The sequence below is a fragment of the Equus przewalskii genome, chromosome 29, assembly GCF_037783145.1.
Source record: "Equus przewalskii isolate Varuska chromosome 29, EquPr2, whole genome shotgun sequence".
Classification (NCBI taxonomy): Eukaryota; Metazoa; Chordata; class Mammalia; order Perissodactyla; family Equidae; genus Equus; species Equus przewalskii.
The window spans coordinates 35,062,229-35,079,570 of NC_091859.1; the positions used below are offsets into that span (position 1 = coordinate 35,062,229).

Consider the following 17,342-nt stretch of genomic DNA (forward strand, 5'->3'; position numbering starts at 1 on the left):
TCCCAGATGGGGTTGGAGGATGGATTCCCTTTGGGCTGTGCCTTGAGTTTTCACACCGTGAGTTTTCTGAAAATGGGGCCCCTCAGTGATGCTCAGAGTCCTCCCAGCTGGATTCAAGGGCCCCTGGCCCTCCTTCCCACTTTCCTGCTCCCTGCCACTCCTCTTGGCATTGTTGCCAGCCAAGGATGCCTGCTGCAGCCAGCCACAGTGACCCTCTTGAGTGGGCCCCATCAGACATAAGGAAGGGAGGGACTGCTGGTGACTCTCCACTGGGCCTGGACTCCCCTCCACCCAGTAACCAGAGGACACCCATATGTGTGGGGCAGGCCCTGCTGGGGCCAGAACCAAGGATGGTCAATATCCTGCAACAGGCAGGACAGCCTGCCCACTTCCCAAAGTGTCCCATCACCCCTGCTGAGAAACTGGCCGTCCCCAGAAGCTGAGTGGGGTGGCTGGATCGGGGAGAGCCCAGGCGATCGGCCGGCTCCATGACCTCTCAGCCCCAGGTCCATTCTCTCTGCTGCAGGTGGCCACACCCCTCTTTTACTCTTGAGTCTGGATCACCAAGGAGCTATTTCGGGGTGACTCACAGAGCCGTGGGACCCAGGGACCCAGAGGTGACAATAGTTGACATTTACACGAACTGTCTCATGGAAGCCTCACACAGACCCTGTGGGGGTAGGTTGTCTTATTATCCCCCTTCCACAGATGAGAAAGTTGAGGCACAGAGAGGCTGAGCAGCTTGGCCAAGGTCACACAGGTGGTTAGCAGCAGAGCCAGGCTGCAAACCCAAGCCCTTTATCTTCAGAGGAATGCCCTAACCCCTGTGCTCTACTGCCTTACACCTCCTCAGGTGCTGAGGGGGAAACCGAGGCTCAGAGAAGGTTGTGAGTCCGTGAGAGGAGGCAGCAAGAGAGCAGTCCGGGGTAGGATGGTCAGGGAGGCCTCCCCCTTCCTCCCCCATCCCGCACGCCACGCCTTCACTCTGTGGATCCTGCCTCCCTCATAAACGCCCCTCGTGTCTGTCTGGGAAGACCCTGAGCATCACAGAGGGGGCCCATTTGCAGAACACTCGCTGTGTGAAAATCCAAGATTAGACACAGCCCAGACGGGGGGGCAACTCACCTGGGCTCCCCATCGCCTCCCACCGGGACCCCTGGACCAGCATCCTAACTAGGCTCCCCGCCTCCCATTTCCTCCTCCGGCTCCTCCTCACGTTATCACCAGAGAGCTCTCCCTGGCCACCTCCAACCGCTCAGCTGCTCAGAATGCTCTCATGGCTCCCAGCCACCTCCAAAGCCCTTGCCGTGGCGCCCAAGACCCTCCATGGCCAGGCTGCTGCCCACGCCCCCCGCGGCCCTAACATCCATGACGCACAGCGCCCTGCAGGCCCACGAGACCCCACTTTGTGCTGCCACACCCTCTGCCTCAAGGACTGCCTGAAGGACCCTTAAAGGCCAGCTCCAAGGCCACCTGCCAGGCGAGGGGTCTCAGGGCCCTGGGTAGTAAGTTGCCTCCTCCTCTGGGCAGCCCTCGGTCAGATCAACAATCTGCCTGGCTTTTGGCCTCGTGTCTCTCCCCCAGAAGGAAGTGGGCCTGTGTCTTACTCAGCCCTGCCCCCCACAGAACCCAGCCCAGAGCCTGCCACCCAGATGAATGAGCCCCCAGACTCCCGGTGCAGTGCTCTCTCCTACATCTCACTGCCTCCAGGAAGTGGGACTCGTGGGGCTTGCAGCTGGGGCGCAGATGATGGGGTCGGCCTATCGAGTCCTTGATTCAGTTAGCTGGCCACCCCATTTCTATCGGCACCTGCTTGGTGCCAGGCTCGGTGCTGGGGACGGGGCACACTGGTGAATATAAGAGACCTCATTCCCACCCTCTTGGACTGACAGCCCAGCAGGAGATGGACGATGGTGACAGCTGACAGCTGTGAAGATGACCCCACCATTCCTGTCTTTTACTATCACAACGGCTCCTCCGTTGTTCCGAGGGTCCAGTTCATCACAAAAGTCTGTGGCTCTACCTTCCAACCGTCCCCAGAACCCAACCCCTTCATCCAGGTCAACATCATCTGTCACCTACCTGCAGTAGCCAGTCGTCCGGCCACCCTCACTAGCAAATTCCCATACAACCACCAGGGTGGTCCCTTCACCATGTGCCCTGCTCACAAGCCTCACATGACTTCCATCCACCTAGAACAGAGCCTGAAGCCCTTATCACAGCCCACAAGGGCCCATGTGACGTGGCCCCTGCACATCCTTCTGTCCTCTCCCTCCCTCTGCTGCAGCCACACCAGCTCCTTGCCAGACCTTCAACATATCAAGTACATGCCACCTCAGGGCCTTTGCACTTGCTGTTCCCTCCGCCAGGAACACTTTTCCTTCAGTTTGCCTCATGGCCTGTTCTTTTACCTCCTTTGCTCAAATGTTCCCTTTTCAAGGAGGCCTTCCACGACCACTCCCCACCCTCTGCTGCACTTTTCTTCACAGCACTTCTCGAGATCTTTCTATACTTATGTGTCCTTTTTCTGTCTCTCCCTGGCTGTTAGCTGTACAGGAGCAGGGGCTTCATTGTGTTCACCGCTGTGTGTCCTGTGCCAAGAGCAGAGGCTGGCACTCAACACAGTCACGCGCCACATAGCAACATGTCAGTCAACATTGGACCACATAGACAATGGTGGTCCCATGAGATCAGTACCATATAGCCTAGGTGTGGAGTGGGCTATGCCATCTAGGTTTGTGTAAGCGCACTAGATGATGTTCACACAATGACATCACTTAACAACGCAGCTCTAAGGACGTGCCCCCGTCATTAAGCGACGCAGGACTGTGGCTGTTGAACGAGTGACCGCTCAGGTCCCAGTTCCTTCCCACGGAGCTGGAACGTGCTTGTGCCCGGAGGCCTGGCTGACTTGGCCTGCTCCTTCCTCCCCTCTCCCTCTTCTCTGGTCGCACCGCGGCGACACTGGACTCCTCAGTTATCAATCCTAATAACGAAGATGGCAGGAAACTTGGACAGATCGAGGGCTTTGCCAGCGCTGGGTGAAGAGCATGGTGTGGGTGGCTTCTTGAGCCCAGCGGGTTCCTGCTGACAGCCTGCTTTCGGCACCCTCCCCCTTCTGCCTGCACTGCCACCTCCTCACGCGGCCCCATCACCCTCAGCCCAGCTCCCGCCCGCTCCCGGCACGTCTCCTCTGCAGCGCCCTGGGCCTCCCTGGGCAACCACAGCTCACCTGGGGGCATCCTCTGTGCCCTGATGGGGAGCCCTGGAGGGAGGGGCTGGGTGCGCCCCACCCACCACAGGGGCCTGAGGCTCCGCCCCTTATCCAAGCACTGGGACTCCCAGCCTGCTCCTCACTCCCTCCTGCCCTCTGACCCTTGGAGGGTCCCTGGTCTGCCCCTGGAGCTGAGCTTGCTGGGGCGGGGCCACCCCTCTTCCAGCCCCGTGCGGGCCTCCGCCTCCGGCAGCCTGCGACGTTTGCTTTGCTGTCTTTACTTAGTGTTTGGGGAAACTGAGGTACAGAGAGGTGACTTCCCTGAGATCACTCAGCCAGGCTGGGCAGGGCAGAGTAGGGCAGAGCTGGGATTCTGACCCAGGACCTTTCAGCGAGGCCAAAGGGCCTCGAGTAAATCCTCTCTACAGCCACTTTCTGTGTCCCCGAGTGTGGGGACAGTGGGTGAAAGTCCCCACCACATGCACACATTCATAAACTCACACACAGGTATACACACATGGAGACACACATCTATCCATGACACACACACTCATCGATGCATGCTTGCACTTCATACACACTTGCACACACTCATGCACACACACACGCTCGGCCGGCCGTCTTTAGCCCTGAGCCTGTGAGCTCAGCGTCCCGCAGTGGGTGCAGCGTGGGGCTCTGGGCCCGTTCCCCACATCCAAACCCAGGTCGGGGACCTGGATCTGGAGGGGGCAGTGTGTCCAGCCCTGGCGAGTGAGGGTGGGATGGTCAGCCCAGCAAATCGGGCCTCTCCCCGGCCCTGTCCCTGCCCCAGAGGCCCCAGGCCCCACCCGAACGCCAGGCCTCCCAGCCCCCCGAACCTGCGGCCCCTCAACTGCCGCTGTGCCTGTCCCCACACGCGGCCTCGCTCCGCCCCGTCCTGCCCCCACCCCAGCCCCATGCACCCCTCGCCTTCTGCTCAGCCTTCCCGCTCCGGCCTCCGAGCAGGGCAGATGGCTCAAGCCCCAGGGAGCCAGGCCGGCGACCAGGGTGGACACTACCACCACGTCACTCATGGATCCCAGTGCCCCGGCCCGGAGGCCCCCTTACCTTTGGGAGTGGCAGGTGGGTGCCAGGCCTGCACGCAGGCCTCAGAGCCGCTGTTTGTCCAGGCCAAGGTCTCCCCTCCCCCACCGGCCGCCGGGCTGGATCAATGGCCTGGAGCCATGGCAGGGGTGCCTGGCCCTTGTCCCCTGTGGCCTGTGGCCTCAGGCGCCATGGGCCTCCTGCTGGGCCGGCCACGGTGACTGAGCCTGGTAAACAGGCCACAGGCAGGCGGCAGGCAGAGCCCGCCCCGCCCCGCCCCGCCCGTGGGCACCCTGGAGGCGGCGGCAGGTGCGAGACCGGAGCTCTCCCCGGGGGCCCGTTGCCTGGTGACGCTCCTGCCTGGTTACAGCCCGGGGCCCCGGAGGGAGCGTGGGTCCCCTTACCTGGACAAGTGAGGCCGGGGGTGGGAGTGGGTTGGGGGGTGGGGGTGGGGGCCAGGGTGGCGGCCCCCTCGTGCAGTCCGTTCCGGCGGCCGCCGGCCACGTGCGGCTCTGGAGCTCGCAGGACGCGGCCACGTGGGCTGGGACCGGTCGCAGGTGGGACACACGCCGGGCTCCACACTCGGGGCGACCCTCCCCAGCACGAACTTGTCACACGATCACTCCCTCACATGGCACCGCGGGGCTCCCTGCGGTCACACAGAGGGTCCTCCTGGCGCCCACCCGCACTTGTCTCTCTCCAGCGACGGACGAGGCCACCACAGCCCGGAGCCGCGCGCCGTCCGCCGGGCGCACCGACCCACCACAAGCGCCCCGCGAACAGCGGGGCCGGGCGTGAGGACGCGTGCGCGTGCGCGTGGAGGCAGAGGCGTGTGCGTGTGAAGGAGTAGGTGTGTGTGGAGTGGGAGGTGTGTGTGGAGTGGGAGGTGTGTGTGGAGTGGGAGGTGTGTGTGTGGAGTGGGAGGCGTGTGTGGTGTGTGAGGGTGTGTGGAGTGTAAAGTGTGCGTGTGGCGTGTGACGCGTATGCGCGCGGCCAGTGTGTCTGGGGTGTGCACCGAGGGGCGGGTGAAGACAGGGAAGGCCGCCTGTGTGGTCCCTCCCTCGTGGCACCTCCGTGCGTCGCACACCCCTCGCGTGCTCCTCCTCGCGCTCTGTGACGGGCGCCGGGGCGGGGCGTGAGTCCCGCGTGGCTGCGGGCGTGAGGGGCGTGCCCAGAGCCCTCCTCTCGGGGCGGGGCCGGGGGCGCCCCGGCTCCCTGGGTCCTGGTCCTCGGGCCTGCAGGGCCTGCTGCCCGGGCCTCACCGCCCTGGCCGAGGACGCAGCCAGGCCCAGCTCGCAGTTTTTCCTCCTCCCTCCTGGTCCCCTCCTCCCAGGCGGGGCTGCCCTGCGAAGTTTGCAGGGAGAGGCGCTGGGGTGGGAGCGTGGGGCGCTGCGGTGGGAGCAGGGGTGCGGGCGTGGGGACCGAGCCCAGCCTCTGTCCCGCCCCCCCACGAGAGGCTCCTGCTGGAGGCACAGCCGCCCGCGCTGGACCGGGCAGGCCGGAAGCTGGACAGTCGGAAAAGCCGAAGGTCTTGCACAACCAGCGTCCTCTGTACCTGGCGGCCGCCCAGCCATCGACTGGCCGCAGCCCGGGGAAGGGCCGCGCGGGGCAGCGGGACGCGGAGGAGGCGGCGTTGGAGGCCTGGGCAAGGGTGTCAAGTGCCGGGAGCCCAGAGGGCCGCGGGGAAAGGGCTTCCTTCTGGCAGCGGGGCACCCGTGTGGCCTGCGTCCATCCTCTTGTCCCGGGGCGGATCACACACACACACACACACACACACACACACACACACACACACACGGCATGAAGGCCTCGCTGCTCCGGGGGATCTGCATCTCACACCAACGCCAGGCCCCCAGGGTCCCCAGGGACGGGGAAGCCACCTGGAAGCCTGGCTGGCCAGGCTTGGAGACCAGGGTGCACGCGGGCTTGACCCAGCAGGACAGGGAGAAGGCTTGTTGAGGGCAAAAGATGGAACTGGATATAAATCGCAGAAGTGTGCCAGGTACTTGGGAGGCCCTTAACAAAGGTCAGTTGCCTGTCTCTCAATCCGGGGTTTGGGCAGAGCTGGGGGCTGCCGGCCGTGTCCCCCCTCACCCTCCATGCAGCCTTCTGATGACGGTCACTCGGTCCCGGCTGATGCCACAGAGAGTGCCTGCTGTGGGCCAGCTGCCGTGCCCAGCGCTTCCTGGTTATTTCATTTACTTCTCACAACCGGTTCGTCCATGCCGTTTTTAGCCCCAGTTTGCAGAAACCAAGGCCCTGGGAAAATTTGACCTCGTGACTCCTAGTTGATTAAGTGCCTACAATTTGCCAGGCCTGTGTTGGGCACCGGGGACAGGGACGTGAAGGAGACACGTGTGACTTCTGCCCAACAGAGCGGGACATTGTACATAAGTCCTGGGTTTGAAAAGACAACATTTGGACATTCAACATCCCACTTCATAAGACATTCTGAAGGGGAGCTGAACTCGGAGAGGGAGGCCACCGGGCCAGCAAGTCACAGCCCTGACCCCAGGCCTGGGCGCCACCCAACGGGATGGGTGCCGCCTGCCTTCCTGGGGGCACAGAGAAGATGCTTGTGGGCGTAGCACTGTGCCTTCCCCAGATCCACATGTGGGAGTCTAGCCCCCGTCCCTCGGAAGGTGATCTGACTTGGAAATAGGGGTGCTGTGGATGTATTTGGTTAAAATGAGGTCATGCTGGAGTAGCGTGCGCCCTAATCTGATAACCTTGATGGCCGCAGAAAAAGGGGAAATTTCAAGACAAACACACACACACACACACACACACACACACAGAATGCCATGTGAGAATGAAAGCAGAGAACAGGGTGATGCTTCTACTTGCTAAGGAATGCCAGAGATCTCCAGCAAGCCAGCAGAAGCTAGGAGAAAGGCCTGGAATAGATTCTTCCCCACGGCCTCACGGTTCAGGAAGAAATAGCCGTGCCAACACGTTGCTCTTGGATTTCTCTCCTCCAGAACTGTTTGACAGTAGAGCTCTGCTGTTTCGGCCGCTCAGTTCGTGATACTCTGTCCACACAATGTTCCGTGAACTGGAGGTGGGCAGATGCCGTGCCAGCGCCTGTCGTGTGTCATGTGTTCCACTTCCTCCCACGGCCCTGCACACAGCAGGTGCTCACCACTGGCCACCAAAGAGGCTGGCGAGCCCGGAGAGCTGCCTTGTTGTCAGGCCTTCAGGCAGCATGCTGTGGTCAGCCTGGAGTGGGAGGAGGCTGGGGCAGCTGACCTCGGCTCAGCTCAGGCAGGCCCTGTAAGAATGACAACCACCAGCCTTTAGGGACAACCCCATATCACAACTCTTACTTTCTGCAATTAACCGCTCCAGCGGTTTGTCTCTCTCCCTGCTCCCCATTCCTAGACTGTGAGCCCATGCAGACAAAGTCCCCATCTGTCTTGTCCTCTGCTGGATCCCAGCCTAGAACGGTGCATGGCACACAGGACAAGCAAATGTTTGTGGAGTGAATAAATGACAGTTGCTGTCAACTTCTTCACTGATAATACAGGAAGGCTTTTGAGCTCTGGGCCCTGAGCCGAGCCCTTCGCAGTGAAAGGTCCAGACTTGGGAGAGAAAATATGTGTCCCCATCAGCAGAAGAGGAGACTGATGTTCTGAGAGGAGCGGTTGACCTGCCACAGGTCCCACGGCCCCTTGCAAGTGGAACGGGGACTCCGACCTGGTCTCTTTGATGGGAGGTGAATCAGATTCCTAAGCTGCTATAATAAAATACCGCAAACTTCGTGGCTAAAACAGCAGAAGTCCATTCTCTCCCGGTCCCGGAGGCCAGAGTCGAACGTTGTCCGCGGGTCCATTCTCCCTCTGAAGCCTCGGCAGCGAATCCTTCCTCACCTCTTCCTGGCCTCTGGTCGCTGCTGGCAGTCCTTGGCATTCCTTGGCTGATAGAAGCCTCGCTCCGGCCTCTGCCTCCCTCGGCAGGTGGCCTTCTTCCTTTGTGTCTGTGTCTCTGTGCCACATTTCCCTCTTCTTATAAGGACACCCATCATACTGGACTCAGGGCCCACCCTGATCCCATGTGACCTCATCTTAACTTGCTTACGTCTGCAAAGGCCCTATTTCCAAATAATGTCACCCTCGCGGTTTCCGGGTGGACATGAATTTGGAGGGGACACTGTTCAATTGAGCATAGGGAGTGAAGGGACTATTCTGAGGGAGGGGCATCAGGCTGGGAGATAGCGGGAGAGCCACCCCTCCTGGTCAGCCTGCCCTGGGGGTCACCTGAGCCTCAGAGCTCAAGGAGGCCACGGAGGGGGCAAGGGAGGAGAGTGCAGCCCACCCGGGAGAAGCTTCTCTGCTGGCTGAGCCTCTCTCTGAACCCAGGAGGAAGTGCAGGGGCTGCGGGGAGGGGGGAGGGGCGGCTCCAGGTGCCCCAGCAGATGCTGTCTAGACAGGCGTCTGCGGTTCGCAGCTCCTCCAGACTTGAGGGCGGGGCATGAGTTTCCTAGGACTGTCAGAACAAAGTGCCACCAACAGGGCTGCGTAAACTAAGAAATGTTTCTCTCACTGTTCCAGAGGCTGAAAGTCCAAGATCAAGGTGTCGGCAGGACCAGGCTCTCCGAAGGCCCTGAGGGAGGGTCCTTCCTGCCTTGGCAGGTGCTGGCAGTCCTTGGCATCCCTTGGGTCATGGCAGCATAACGTCCCCTGGACTTCTCCCTGTGTGTGTCTTTCTCTGTGTCTCTTCTCTTCCTCTTATGAGGACACTAGTCATACTGAATTAGGGCTCCCCCCAATGACCTCATCTTATTTACAAAGACCCCTATTTCCAAATAAAGTCACATTCATAGGTTCCAGGGGTTGGGACTTGAACATATCTTTTGAGGGGACACAGTTCAGCCCATCGCAGGCGGGGCGGGGGGTCAGGAGCGGGATGGATACTGACGATGCGTGGACGCTGTTCCACAGTCCGTGTACCCTGAGTCCTCAAGCTGCTCCCGAAGGGTGCTTTCTCTACTCCTGAGCTGTCCCCACCATCGCTCTCCGCCTGCGCCGACACAGGGGTACCCGCCCCTTCTCCCTCCCATAGCCTCTGGAGCCTGCGGGAGCCGCACTGTGGCTGGGGGGAAGGAAACCCCATGGGCTGCCCGCACAGCCTTGCCCCTTGCCTTGAGCAAGACTTCAGAGGGTGCCTGCGCAGGGTCCCCGGGGCCCACCTCTGCCACCTCTGTTCAGCACACCCTGTGCCCACCATGGCTCATCCACTTGTTCCTTAATCTGGCGTCAAGCACTCACACAATGCTGGTCTGTGCTGAGCCCCATGTTGAAGAAGCAGGAAAAGTGGCCATTTCTCCCCATTTTATAGGTGAGAAAGTGGAGTCTCAGAGACTGGATGTGATTTGCTCAGGGTCACACAGCCAGGACATGCTGGATTCAAACCCAGGACCCCCTGACTTCAGAGCGGGTGGTTCTTTCCCAGTGCCACCCTCGTGTCACCCCCTCCTGTCTGTGTCCCTCTCTCCTTGCCCCTCCACCACTTCTGGGCCCCTCATCCCTCTGACAGTCCTGGGTCCTGGCCTGTCAACGCAAGTAATCAATAATCCATCCATAACAGAGGAGAGTTTCGTTCGAGCCAAGCTGAGGGCTAGCCCGGAAGCACAGCCTTCACGGAGGAGGAAAGCTCCCGGAGAAGCATAGCTTTCAGCGAAGTTTAAACTATTTTGGAACAAAGAACATACACCAAGCACGACACGGGTATGTTTTATTTCTTCTCCAGGTTTCAAGAAGATATTCTGTTTACAGATTAGCCTGTACACAGTGGTCGACATGACCTTGGGGCCATGGGAAGGAAGACTCTTCCAGCATCCCAGGAAGGGAGGCGTTAATTCCCACTCTCCAAGAGCGCCTTCTTTCCTGTTGGGTAGTGACCAGACGCATCCTTCCCCTTAGTGCTTAAAGCGGATGCACAACGTATGTTTGACGGGCCGTGAGTCAGACTTCTTGAGTTTACGTAAATTTCAGGCTGACTCGGGCGTAAACCAGAACGGCTTCCCCATGCACCTTAATATGTAAAAATTTCTTCTCAGGCCTCTGGCCTCTATGTGCAGGCGCCACCGGGGGACAGCTCTCCAGACCCTGGCCTGCCCCTCGCTGCTTTCCCAGCCGGGTGGTCAGGGGAGTGGCTTCTGCTCAGGGGTTTGGGGTTTGAGAGGTGCTGCCTCAAGCCGTGCTGGGGACACAGAATGGAAACTCTGCATGTGTCACTCAGCGTGGCCTCCTCCCCTGTGGGGTCTCAGCAGGAGGAGTTCCCGAAACACACCCAGAGACAGACACCCAGCCTGTGGTGCGGGGCTCCCCGAACCCCGTCATGGCACGGCTGCGGCGGGGTCCGGATTGGGACTCAAGTCACCTGCTTCCTCGTCCCATGCTCTTTCCAGGACTCTGTCCAAAAATAAATTTCTAAACATCACATAAAAGGACAACATCGGTCTTACACATGCAAGTCCTTAGGCAGAAAGTCAGTAAAAAATTTCCAAGGCACACAGAATTCCAGTTTTCAACCTATATATATATATATATATATATATGTATATATATATATTTTTTTTTTGGCCTCAAAGTGCTGTTGCAACCAGAACTCCTCCCCCACAGACAGTTCAGTTTGAAGGTCCGGCTCTTAACTCCCGAGGGAGCCCCTTCCAAGGCGAGAGGCATGGAAGATTCTCCAAGCAGCCTCTTTCCGGCTGCCCCGCAGAGGAACCACGGCTCAGGCTCCCCGGTGCCTCTCTTCTCCCTGATAACTTGTGTCATCAGAGCAGCTGTCCCTCCTGGTGGGGCTGTGAGAGGTCCTAATGTCCCTTATGCCATCCGTGTTGTCTTCAAATTCATATGCAAGTCCCTGTTCTTGGAACCTCCCTTTCCTCTTCCCTTTCTCCCTCCACCCATTCACCAAGCTACACGTTCCCTTGGGGAGGCTCCGGTGGCAGGTGCTGGGAGGAGTGATGGACTGGACCTTTGGGATCAGGGCCGGCAAAGGGTCACAGGGGCTCAGAGAGCCCAAGGGTGGGGGCACGAAGCACCCAGCCAGCAGAGTCAGGAAGAAGTGACCTTTACAACAAACAAAACTCATAGGATGGTTTTCTTTTCTTCCTTCCTATCTAGTGCGAAGAAACATTTTTCTTGGCCTACTTTTGTTTTAAATTTTTTAAAAATTAGTGGCCAATATTTAAGAATCAGGACGCTTCACATAAAAAAACTGAATTTCCAGCTTCTCTTAAATTTTAGAAGATCTGCCCTGCCTTCCTATGCAGCAACAGTCAGCCGTGGCTGCCCTGAGAAATTTCAGTGTGACGCAGGCCCCACCACTCCCAACTGTCTCACACTGTGTGGGTTAAAAAGACGGGTACTGAAGTCAGAAGCCTGGGTTCAAGTCCTGACTCTGACACTTATTAGCCGCTTGACCTTGACCTACAAGTTATTTGATTTTATTGTGCCTTGTTTCCTTCTACAGAAAATGAGACAATAATCATAAGCTGTGCTGTGGAAATGGAGATAACCTATGAGAGGAACTGAGAACAGTGCCTGCACATACACGTCGTTGTCATCATTTCCAACACTGTTGCTGTTACCTGCCCTTCTCCCCCACCCCATCCCACCCCCTTCCCCCATCAGCATGTGCATCTGAGTTTGGGGTCCCAGAAGTACAGTTTTCACTGTTTGTTTCATATTTGCATGAGTTACAAGCAATAGAAATCTCTTGCTGAATTATTCCGTTCCTGGCTGGTTGCTCTCCTACACCTGCTGTTACAAGAGTCACTGGACCCTTCGCCAGGGACACTCCCCCAAACACTGGGGTTGACCAACACCACGCCCTGTCTCGAGCACTCCCAACTCCCCCCCATCGAAACGTCACTTCCAACAGCCCAGTGCACGTGGCAGGAGCTCAGTAGTGTAGTGGAATGAGTGGGGAATGGGAGGCCCTCTGCAGGGTGGGCCTCCAAGCACATCGCTTGAGGCTTTTCCAGTCAGTAACTCCCGCGGGGATTTAAAATTGGGATGGTAAATTTGCTGGGTCATCTTACCAGAGTGAGTGGGGACCCCGTCCCCATCCTTCCAGAGGCCACAGAACAGACTGGTTCAGCCAGAAGGGAACTTTGAGGTGAGACAGACTCCTCTCCTCTGCACCCTTCTCCCCAGTTGACAGAGGAAGAGACTGAGGCTCAAAGGGGACAGGTGGGACGGAACTGGGAAGGACTCAGTGCCCTTGGCCTTGGACCAGGCTGGTGGCAGCTGACGTGGCTGGATCTGAGAGGGAGGCAGAAGACCCTGTAGCTTTCCTTTCGCCTTTGTCACACCTCCTGGGATCCTCTCATGGGAGATACGCCATGTTGGGTGCTTAGATACCCCTGCAGAGGGTCACACCTTAGACCCTGATCCCTGAGACCTACCCAGGAGCAAGGAGCAGACAGACGGTGAGGACCAAGAGTCAGAAAGGGCAAGGAGGGGTGCTGGAACCCAGTCTGCAGTGGTGTCCGGGTGAGCCCCGCCCCAGACGGCGTCACCAAGACAGCGGAGAGCACCCGAGATGCAGGCCAGTTGCCTCCACACCTGCAGCCCTCGGGCTTCCCTGGCCGCAGTCCTGCCCCAGCCTGTCCCACCTCCCCTGAAACCAGCACATCTCTGCTAAGTACTTCTTTAATCCTCACAACAGTCCCGGTAAGTCCCCCTTTTACAGATGAGAAAACGGAGGCACAGAGAAGTGTAGGGATCTGCCCAAGGTCACAGCTGGTAGACAGCAGAACCGGATTTAACCTGGGCTGCCCAGGTCCAGAGTTAGTGCTTCAACCACCACACCAACTACCCTCAGGGGGCCGCAGGGGCCTCAGGGCAGGATAGAGGGTGTTTCTCCCACTCCTGGATCCCCAGCACCTAGCACCATGCCCGGCACATGATAGACCCCCGTAAACGTGTGTTGAGTAAATGAATGAACAAATCTCTAAGAAGAATTCCTCCCTTTTCCAAGAACTATCCTCCACCAACTATATCCAAAGCCAGCGAGCTCTGGCTGAGCCCCTCCCTAAAGCCCCGCCCTGCATTCCTCTCTCCCTTCCTGAGTTAGGGGACTCTGTCAGAGCCTCCCATGCCGGCGTTTCCAGTAAAGGCTTGGGTTGACTTTCTTCCCCAGTGGGAGGATGTGGCTGTTGGTTTACTTGTCTGTGTCCTCCGTGGTCACTCCCGCCCCCCTAGGACTGGGGACTCTGCAGACAGGGCAGTCGCCAGCCTCCTCTCTGTGGCCGGGGCCTGGCAGTAGGCTGGGTGCACAGAGGAGTGGAAGGCGATGCATCTCCCACCAGCTCCTCCCTTCCTCCGCGTCCTGGCTTCCTGGAATTGTAGACTGGGTACCTCTCTCCCCACACTTGAGCTCTCTCCCCACTCAGCACTTCCTGCCTTGCATTCCCCCAGCCCTGTGACCCCCCCTTCCCCTGCGGCGCTGTGATGGGAGCATCGAATGTGTCATACCTGTGGTGGTGGAAAATGTCTCTGAGCAAGCCAGCAAGGGGATGTCCCGGGGCTGTCACAGGGGCCAGGCCCGGGCTGCTGGTGCTGAGCTCAAGTTCAATCAACAACCCAACCACCCCCCTCACCCCATCCTCAATGACAGTGGCCCTGAGACAGCAGGATGTAGGGGAAAGAGCCCAGGGTTCCAGTCCCTCCCCGCCCCCTGGCCCCGCCCTCCTAAATTCACAGCCTGGGACATGGTGCCAGCCTGTCGGGGCCTCCTGTCATCATCTGTGACTCAGGACTCAGAATCTGGGTCATTCTTGTCTTGCTGGGTCACCGAGAGACTGCATGAGACACTAGACGTGCACACACTCTAAAAGCTGTAAAGGGCTTGCCCTGTGAGTGCTGAAGACCACCTGGGTTCACATCCTTGCTCCACCCTGTTCTAGCTGTGTGGGCTTGGGCAAGTTATTAACCACTCTGTGCCTTCGTTCCCTCATCTGTAAAATGGAGTACCTCCCGCCTCCCTTGTGGCATTGCTGTAAAGATCAAGGCAGTTAACAACACGGTGGACTTAGAACGGAACCTGATGCATGCTGCGTGCTCAGTAAATGTAGCTCTTGAAGGGACCCTGAAGGACCGCGAACCTTTGCCTGTGGCCCTCACAGGTCCTTGTCCCCACGCTGTCCGTCCCCCCGCCACCTGTTATAAAATCGAGATTGCCAACAGTGGCTGCTAATCTGCAGGAACAGTTCCTCTCTCTTCCAAGACCATCTTTGACCAATTATTTCTAAAACTCACTCAACTCTGGCTTGAGCCTCTCTTGCTAAAGCCCTGGAAACGTTCCCCTCCCCCTTCCCAAGGTCAGAGACTCCAGAGTCTTCTCAGGCCCCGGATTTTTGAATCAGGCTGTGCTGGTGGGCCTCTGATTGATTTTCTTCCACAGCCGTTGCCATCACCCCTGTATCCCCAGAATCTAGCCCAGGGTCTGGCCCACAGCACAACAGATTGTTTATAAAAAAGGTAGCTTAGGAGGGGGACAGAGGAGGAAGTCATCAACCCTACCAGGGATGAACCAGAGGGCCTCTCAGAAGTGGGGATGCTTGAGTGGGGTCCTGAGGGATGTGTAGGAGTCTGAGAATGGATTTTTTGGGCAGCAGGACTGCTTCAAACCCAAGGACCAACAAGTGCCAAAGTCAAGGAGTGAATTGTGGTCCCTGTCCTCATCCCACCCCCAACCCCACCCTCCCAGTCTTGAAGTAAAGTACGTGTAGTCCCAGCCACAAGCCACCTTCCATGGGGAGCCTGAGACCACAGACTAGCAGGGCTAGCAGAGCACTTAGGAATCATCCAGACTCCCCCATTCACAGAGAGGGTGACGGAGGCATGAGAGCCGATGGGACCTGCCTGAGGTCCCCCAAGTCATTGACTGTCACATTAAGGAGTTCGGCCATTGTCCTGAAAACAACAAGGAGTCACTGGGGACGTAAGCAGGGGCATGACATGGCCAGATGTGACCCTGAGCGAGACCACCTTGGCAGGGCTCAGAGGTGGACAGACGGGAGGGGCAGGTGGCGGGGGGCTGGTGGACCAAGGAGGAGGCTGAGCAGACGTCCGAGCTACAGGTGATGCCGCCAGGTGCCAAGGGTGAGGACGGTTTCTCCCACAGTCACACTCGTGGAATGGGGGCCGCTTTTTTTTTCTTTTTAATTGGTTGCCAGGAAGCTTAGAATGGAATTTTGCTTGGGTCTTTTTCTATTAATCTAATTGTCTCCTATGCAGCTTTGTATATGCAAAGGCCAAAAGCTCTGGTCCTGAGTTTGAGTCCGGCTTTCCCAACCATCAGCTGCCTTTCCTAACCTCCCTGAGCCTCAGTTTCCTAATCTGCACAACGGGGAACATAACCCCTGCCTCAAAGGGTCCCTTTCAGATACTGAGGGATGATGCTTGGGAAGTGCCTGACACAGTGTCTGGAGCATAAATATTAATTTTATTATCCCTTTTTAATGTGCTTTGTAATCATTTTTGAGGTTATCCAGGATGTCAATCATTAGGAGCACGGTGGTGGGTTATTCATCCTAGTCATGAACTCTTTCCACCATAATCTTCTCGGTAATTGTGGGCGCTGGAAGCTGCTCGGAGTGGGAGCTGGGAGGTGTGGGGAGCAGAGATCCCCGGGGATTGGGGAGGTGGAGGAAGGAATACTGCTCCAGAGATTGGAGACCTGAGAGGCTGGAAGGCCCCCCTACCTCTCCTGCCTTTTCTCTTATCCCCCCATCTGCCTCGGCTGTCTCCTGCTTCCCGCTCTGCACCTGACCGTTCTCCGGGCCCCTAGGCTGCCTGGTCCCCAGCTGGCGCTGCTCCTCTCCTCCTCAATCTGAGCCAGGCAGGCCTGTCTCTCCTTCACTCCTTCCACCTCTGCCAGCTGCTCCCTCCTTGCCCCATCACCCAAGGCCCACACTCTAAGCCACACCAGACATGTCACTCTGTGGCTTCTGGCCCAGCAGTCCATCTCCAGCTGATGTAAGGTGGCCCCTTATTCTGCTCGCTGCCAGCGCAGGCCTCTTGTCACACATGGTGGGGCAGCTGGGTTCCCTGGGCGTGCCTGCTCATAGGTCCCTCTCAGCTTTCCAGTCTCCGGCATCTCAGCCTCAGTTTTCCCCGTCTGGAAAATCAGAATCTGGAAAAGTAAGAGTTTCTGTGTGGAAGGAACCTGAGGGATTATCTGTTCCAGAGATGTCATTGTGTGCCAGCTGTGATCCATTGGGACCTGCGTACAGAATCTAAAGCTGTACCCAAGCTCCAGAGGAAGGAGGGCCGTGATCAATTAGCAATGTCTTCCCTGCATGGATAGAATCAATTAGCAATGTCTGCCATGGGTGCAGCTTTATGAATGCCAGATACTGCCATCCATGATCTGGTCCGACTTTTCAGAGTCAAGGGCATTGAAAAAAAATCTATATCTATATCTATCTATATATATATGTGACACAGAATAAGGTAAATCTGAGTCCTATTAGTGAAAAAGATATTCCCTTTACAACTCTTTTGCTTTCTCTCAAGGAGGAAGTCTCCATTCGGTGCTGGCATGTCTTCAACAGCTTCCTAACACTTGTTGATCTCCCCTTTAAACTAAGAGACAGCAGATTTCCAGCAGGCAATGAGTTGAAACATTTTGTTTTATTGTATTTACTTTTTACAGTTACCTTTTATTTATAGTGAATATCCATTTTTCCATTTACAAAAGCAATATAAAGATTTTTCTTTAAATAAAAATATTTTTTAAAGTGAATTGGCTTAAAGAAAAATATTAAGTAAACAACAGCAAAGATAGTACACACAGATCATTAAAAATATACGTAACACAAATGACCATGGCTTGAGCAATGTCACCCTCCCCGGAACTTTTCAAAGTGGAAACTGACTTGCAGAAAGGGTTCCTTGTTTGCTCCAGGACGCACAGCAAAGGTCTGGGCACAGAGCTCGGGGCTGACACTCAGGCCAGGACTGAAGAGCCTTGTGGCCCAGATCATACGGCATCGTATGGCAAGAGGCAGGAATTGAGATTACTAGGAAATAAAGCTGTTCCGTGG

General features: G+C 57.3%; 1 protein-coding gene and 1 long non-coding RNA gene across 2 annotated transcripts in view; one reads left to right on the forward strand and one right to left on the reverse strand.

Moving 5' to 3' along the window:
• TMPRSS6 (transmembrane serine protease 6) overlaps positions 1 to 4,618 on the reverse strand; it is a 39,320-nt gene extending 34,702 nt beyond the window's left edge. Inside the window, exon 1 of the mRNA XM_070600314.1 lies at positions 4,301 to 4,618. The gene's annotated coding sequence lies outside the window, so the exon portion shown is untranslated. The remainder of the gene's footprint in view (positions 1 to 4,300) is intronic.
• A 4,208-nt stretch (positions 4,619 to 8,826) lies between these two features.
• On the forward strand, positions 8,827 to 12,012 carry LOC139080322 (uncharacterized). Its single transcript, XR_011534755.1, has 3 exons — positions 8,827 to 8,907; positions 9,863 to 10,002; positions 11,759 to 12,012. It is a non-coding gene; the product is annotated as an uncharacterized lncRNA (long non-coding RNA).
• The last annotated feature ends 5,330 nt before the right edge of the window (positions 12,013 to 17,342 follow it).